This window comes from Octopus bimaculoides, chromosome 10, assembly GCF_046866305.1.
Source record: "Octopus bimaculoides isolate indiv1 chromosome 10, ASM4686630v1, whole genome shotgun sequence".
In the NCBI taxonomy this organism is placed as follows: Eukaryota; Metazoa; Mollusca; class Cephalopoda; order Octopoda; family Octopodidae; genus Octopus; species Octopus bimaculoides.
In genome coordinates this window covers 37598402-37605901 of record NC_142937.1, presented here as the reverse complement: position 1 = coordinate 37605901, position 7500 = coordinate 37598402, and the positions used below count along the sequence as shown (strand labels likewise).

The following is a 7500-nucleotide window of genomic DNA, read 5'->3' as shown; positions in this document are numbered from 1 at the left end:
GATAGATACATGCATACATACTTATAATGTATATGCATGCTTGTGTGTATGTATACACACACAATTGCTACTGCTTATTGTGATCACATTTGAATGGACCTCATTAGATAACAATAACAAACTGATAATATTAAGCAGATGGTATAACAGCAACCATTTGATAGCATTATCTATGATTATAATAAGCACGATTATAATAAGCAGCTTTCTCTTCCTCTTTACTTAAATATATATATATATATATATATAACCATCTTCCCCATTGAAGTCAGCTGTCATGGTCTTCCAAGATCAAAGCATTATTTCTTGCAGAAAATCAGATCAGATCCCAAGAATTGAAAAGATGTGACTAGAGAGGTAGCCCACGGCAGCTGATATCTTCTCAAGGTGGTTGTAGCTAAGAGGATACAGCAGTGGAACATTTCTGCAGGCGAAGGATAATTCAGTTCTCACTGCACTATTTGTGCTAACTAATCAGAAAGAGAGGCATATACATTTCATTTATAGAAATTACATTGGCCATAAATGTGTTTCACTCATTTCTTGTGCATGTCTATGTATCCCCTATGCTAGTGATAAGTGAGGACAACTACTGAACTGATAGTGTCTATTGATGCAGCTTCCACACTTTCTCTCTCTCTCACACACATACACACACACACACACACTTTATGTGTATATTTATATATACACATATGACATTCAAGCGAGATCATTGCCAGTACCACTGGACTAGCTCCTGTGCAGGTGGCACGTAAAATACACCTTATTGAGCGTGGCCGTTGCCAGTACCGCCTGACTGGCCTTCGTGCCGGTGGCATATAAAAGCACCCACTACACTCTCGGAGTGGTTGGCGGTAGGAAGGGCATCCAGCTGTAAAAACTCTGCCAAATCAGATTGGAGCCTGGTGGAGCCATCTGGTTCACCAGTCCTCAGTCAAATCGTCCAACCCATGCTAGCATGGAAAGCGGACGTTACACGATGATGATGATGATGATGATTTATATGTATGCATATGCAGCCACCGTCTCCATAGAAGTCAGCTGCAATGGTCTTTCAGCATGATCAGAGCATTATTTCTTACAAAATCGTTTTGGAGTCCAAGAACTAAAAACCATAAGGGACTAGGGAGGTAACCCACAGCAGCTGATATCTACTGTCCTGTTGTAATTTTCCTTAGTGATATGTCAGTTTTGAAAAATACTTGGTTCTTGAGATTGTCTTGCTTTCTTATTTGCTGTCCATTCCAGTTTTGAGCAAGTGATTCTTCTACTTTCTCTAGAAGCAGAGATAATCTCAATAAGTCAAGAATCTGTTCTGTATAGTATTCAATATACTCTTATTCACCTTTGTTGTTCAAATACATGCTAATGTCCTCTGTGGATTATTTTGCCTAGCTCATTTTTGTTTCATTTATGCAAATTACTTAGATTGTATAAAACGACTGCTGTCCTGAGGATGCATATTGATGTAGAAAGTGCCCGCAGTTGTCCTCTTGCCTCAAGACAATCTGACTGCCTTTTCTTTAAGGGTATGTCAGTTTTAGAGAATTCTTGATTCTGGAGATTACCTAACCTTCTCATTTGAAACTGGTCCCAATCACTATCCAGTGATTGTTCTATCTTCTCAGGAAACAAAGATAATTTCAATGAAAATAATTCAAAAATTTATTTTGTATAGAAGTTAATGTATATTATTGTATTTTGGGACAGTCATTTTTGTTTGCCAATTAAACACATGCACTGTATATTTGTTCTTCACTCATTGTTCTTATTGTTCTTATTCTAACTCGTGTCCATTGTCCAGCAATCTTTTGTCACACTTTTCATTTTCATGTGTGCTCTTGCTCCTCCACTTACTCTATTCTTCTCTTCATAGAAGTGCAGAGCGGAGTAAGTGGCACAAGGGAAAAAATGAAAATGGAAAGTGTAACTGAAGTGGTCACAGATGTGTGACAAAAGATTTCTGGACAATGGACATGAGTTAAAATAAGAACAGTAATAAATGAGTGAAGAACGAATATATTGAGTGTGTGCTTATTTGGCAAAAAGAGAATAAAAGAATGACCATCCCAAAATACAACAATATTTTGCAATACACAATTTCACATCGGGATTCTTGCAACACAAATTGGTAAATATAAGTTATTATATACTTATTCATTTATATACATATATACACACGGAATGATCATGTACACACACACACACACACACATATATATGTATGTATGTATATATAATGTAGTATTAAGTTTGCTTCCTAGCTACATGGATTCCAGCTTCTGTTCCACTGTGTGGCACCCTGGCCATTCGTCTTTGACTATAGCCTTGTGAGTGCAGTTGATGCACAAAAGCAGAAAGAAGCCAGTCATGTGTGTGTGTGTGTGTGTGTGTGTGTGTGTATGTGTGTGCTTATTCCTCACCATCACTTAACAATTGGCGTGGGTGTTTTTACGACCCCCAAAACCTAGTGGTTCAACAAAAGATACCAATAGTATAAGTTCAAGGTTTAAAAAGTAAGAAGCAAGGGCAATTTTTTTAACTAAAATTCTTCAACTTCATGCCCCAGCATGGCCACCATCTAATGACTAAAATAAATATAAAATAAAGATGTCATTTTACATCCACTTTCTAGGCTAGTATGGATTAGATGAGTTCATTGCAATCAAAGTCACTTCTTGGTGTGAGCTACTGATCTCCTAGACAGTTCTGGGATCATGTTTAACTCACATGTTTTATTTTGCTTATTTTTCAGTTAGATACTCTTCCTAACTCCAAGCACATCAAAGAATATATAAATTCATTATATCATGGCATCTGTACTAAAGAGGGCATCATATCCTTGACGTGCCTAAAAGCTTTTCTCAGTCATATATTATCACCATTCATTCATCAGCCGCTTTATAAATTGTACTGACCACATTTTATTGAGGCATCTGTACTAGTGAGGTTGTCTTCTATCTGTAGATTTAATGAATTCTCATTAGTATGTGGCATGTTTATTTTCTCAAGGTAATTAAACCAAGAATGTGATGATTCTTACAAAAACACAAAGCACTCAAGATATACGCCAATACCAAAAAAATGTGATGAGGTTGTTATAATTTGTTTAATTTGTAAACAGGTTCGTATATGTGTTTATATATATACAACAACAAGTAGCCAGTGTTTTAAGGCCGTTCTCAATGCCAAAGTGAGCGTTAGCCCTGTAGGTCTCACAACATTCTTCCTGGTTTTTCTTGAATTCCTTACGTTTCCCATCTTGAAGCAGTCTTACATGATTAAATGCCCTTCCTGGTGCCATTTCTTTTAGTAACTTGATATGATGTTCAGAGATATGTAATATCTATTCTAAAGCCAGGATAAGCAGAATATGCAGATACACTATTCAATAATGATTAATATTTCAAATGGCTCTGTGGTTAGGAAGCTTGCTTCCCAGCTACATGGTTTTGGGTTCAGTCCCACCGCATGGCATCTTGGGGAAGTGTCTTCTGCTTTCGCCCCAAGCCGATCGAAGCTTTGTGATTGAATTTGGTAGGCAGAAATTACTGCCGTGTGTGTATATGTCTGTGTATGTGCTTGTGATTCTCCGAAAGAGAGAAGGGGATGTTATTTGCAGCTATTCACAAGAAAACCTGACTCTGCAGCTGAAGTGTTAAAACCGATCTCTCAGGTAATGTAAAGCACTTGTGGTAGTTCCACGTAAAAGTGCCCATGTGGTGACATGTAAAAGCGAATGTGCATTAACATGTAAAACCATCCAGCACACTTTGTAAAGTGGCTGGCATTAGGAAGGACATCCAGCTGTGAAAACCATGCCAAATCAGACTGGAGTCTGGTGCAGTTTCCCAGCTTGACAGCTCTAGGCACGCTGTTCAACCCATGCTAGCATGGGCAATGGACGTTAAATGATGATGATGATAATGATGAAATCTAGCATATGCAATCCATTCTTAGTATCTGTTACATTCTAGCTGCCTGAGCTACTACTGACTACATGACATATAATGTGAAATGTTATGGTTAGTTTATACAGGCAAAATATTTATAGTGCCTAATTATGATGAGAAGGCATGTGTAATTAGTACTGCTGTCATTTAGACTATGATAATTAAGGAGTTTCGGTCTTGTTGGAGAGACTGTCTTTTTTGTGTATAAGATTAGTACTTAATGTCTCATATAACTCTCTTTCTCTCTATCTCTTTCTCTCTCTCTCTCTCTCTCTCTCTCTTTCTCTCTCTCTCTCTCTCTCTCTCTCTCTCTCTCTCTCTTTCTCTCCCTCCAAGTTCTACTTTTTCCTTTTCCTTTCATTGTTTGAGTTAAAGGACTGCAGCCATGCTGGAGCACAACCTTGAAGGACCCCCCCCCCCAATACTTTCATTTTTAAGCCTGATACTTTATTATACTGGTCTCCTTTTGCAAACTGCTATGTAACAGGGATGCAAATGAACTAACACTGATTGTCAACCAGTGGTGGGGAACAAACACAAAGACACAATCACACACGCGCACGGATATATATATATATATATATATATATATATATATATAAAGTTGTAGTATATTGTCAACTTAATGTGACAATCCCAATAAGGGAATACACTACTGCTGTTTAGCCCTAGGAAGCTGGACCGCTTCCTGTCGGCCTTGACACAATTACTGTGTCCTTAAGTTTGTGAAGGGGAGACAAGCTCCCCCACCCAGCCTAGCCAGCATTCAGGGACATGTTTCTGAGTCTTTGCCTGTCATCAGCCTGAAGTAGCTTGCCAGCTGGATAGAGAGCAAAGACTCAGAAACATGTCCCTGAATGCTGGCTAGGCTGGGTGGGGGAGCTTGTCTCCCCTTCACAAACTTAAGGACACTGTAATTGTGTCAAGGCCGACAGGAAGCGGTCCAGCTTCCTAGGGCTAAACGGCAGTAGTGTATTCCCTTATTGGGATTGTCACATTAAGTTGACAATATACTACAACTTTGTCGCTCCACTACTGCTTAAATCTCTCTGAGAGATTTAGAAATATTATATATATATACATAATTAAAATTTAGGGTTCAGCAAGCATTGCTTCATCACACACCGAAAATTAGAAATAGGAGTCAAAACTACTATTTCTCTACCAAAATTGAACCCTAAATTTTAAATATGTTTACATAAGTTTACCGATAATCGTGTTTTTAACACACCGAACTACTCGATAAGATTACTAATTATTGATTAATTATTAATTTTTACCGTTTATCTGTATGTATATATATATATATATATACATGATGTGCTTCTTTCAGTTTCCATCTACCAAATCCATTCACAAGACTTTGATCTGCTTGGGGCAATTGCATATGACACCTGCCTAAGGTGCTGTACACTGGGACTGAACCAATGACCACAAGGCTGACAAATACATTTCTTAACCACACAGCCATGCTCATGTCAATTTTTATATCCTTTACCCATTTTCATATTCTGTATGCTTCATTACTTATTCACAGTTTTGTAATATATCACCGGGTCAGTTCTGGGACATAAAAAAACCAGCACCGGTTATCAAGTAGTGAATGAAAAATACAATGATGTGCAAGTGCTCACAAACCCCACATACATGTATGAGTGAGTGTGTGTGTGTGTGTGTGTGTGTGAGACTATTCAGTTTTATTTCGAGATTTCTTGCCAATTGAGAAAGAACTGGTTTCTAACCTATGTATGTATTTATGTATGCATATGTGTGTATGTATGTATTTATGCATGTGTGATTCTATGTTCTCTTCTATTTTCAATTATTTGAATGCCTCCTGAACTGAAGGAACTGGCTTTTAACTAAGATACAAAACTCATTTTTGGGAAAGTAGAAAACAAATGCAATGCTACATGTTGAACTTAAGAACAGTGTTGATACTTCTGTGTGTATTCAATAATAAGGAAATCCTCTATATTAATCCAAAGACGGCTTCCTACCAATTAATTCTGCCTGTCCACAGTTTCCAAATACGCCACCAAATTCACTCAAAAGGCATTGGATCACCCAGAGCTATATTAGATCTCACTTGCTCGTAGTTCTGTACAGTTAGACTCTCTTTTACTCTTTTATTTGTTTCAGTCATTTGACTGTGGCCATGCTGGAGCACCACTTTTAGTCGAGCAAATCGACCCCGGGATTTATTCTTTGTAAGCTTAGTACTTATTCTATCGGTCTCTTTTGCCGAACTGCATCAGTTGTCAAGCAATGCTAGGGGGACAAACACCCCCCACACACACACATATATATATATATATATATATATACGACGGGCTTCTTTCAGTTTCCGTCTACCAAATCCACTCACAAGGCTTTGGTTGGCCTGAGGCTATAGTAGAAGACACTTGACCCTCAAAGAATAAAAAGTAAAATCAATCTTGGTAGAATTTAAACTCAGAATGTTAAAGGACAAAATGCCTAAATACATTTTGTCGGACATGCTAAACATTTCTGCCAGCTCACTAATAAATAATACATGCGCCCTTTTAAAGCCTAGCCAGGCTCATGGGTCCGGTTTCCCGGTTTCAATGCCGTATGTGTTCCCCAGCTGAACAGGACGTCAGTCCATTGCAGCGTTACTCATTTTTGCCAGCGGAGTGGACTGGAGCAACGTGAAATGAAGTGTTTTGCTCAAGGACACAATGTGTCGCCCAGTCCAGGAATCGAAACCACAATCTTACGATCATGGTGCTGACACCCTAACCACTAAGCTACACACCTCCACACCAGCTCACTAATACTAATACTAAAATTAATAATGATAATAATAATAATAATAATAATAATAATAATCCTTTCTATTTTAGGCACAAGGCCTGAAATTTTGGGGGAGGGGACTAGTCAACTGCATCGACCCAAGTGCATAACTGGTATTTAATTTATTGATTCCACAAGGATGAAAGACAAAGTCAACCCTAGCTGCATTTGAACTCAGAATGTAAAGACAGACGAAATACCTAGCCATTTAGATTTTTATTATATGCCTTAGGGAGCTCCCGTAAGAAGGCACATTATAAAGCTGGGTTACAATTTGTATGTGTGTGTAATCGAGGGGGGAGTGGTACATGAAATTGGTGAGAGAAAGGGAAGTGGGATGTGGATAGAGAGAAATGAGATGAAATTGGCACAAAGTATCATGTGTGTGCAGAGGGAATAGTCGATGCTATCAACCACAATGTTTGAAAACGACTTACTTTATTTATCAATCACCATACGAATTAAAGTTAAAGTTGAAACCAGCAGTTTTAGAACTCAGAACATAAAGCTGCCATATAACTAAATCTGGCTTCGTACCAATTAATTCTGCCTTTCCACCACCAAACCACCGTTTGAGATTAATATTGCTTCTTATATTAATCAAATTTGAACAGATACAACACATTCACACACACACACGTGCACATGCATGCGGAAACACACATATGCACACTTATAAGATTTGAGTTCAGGGAGCAAAATGTATTGAAAAAAATCCTTAAAATAA

General features: G+C 38.0%; 1 long non-coding RNA gene across 1 annotated transcript in view; it reads left to right on the top strand.

The window, feature by feature from the left end:
• The window catches only part of LOC149133532 (uncharacterized), a 152156-nt gene that overhangs the window by 91912 nt on the left and 52744 nt on the right, over positions 1-7500 (top strand). The gene's annotated exons all lie outside the window — the stretch shown is intronic.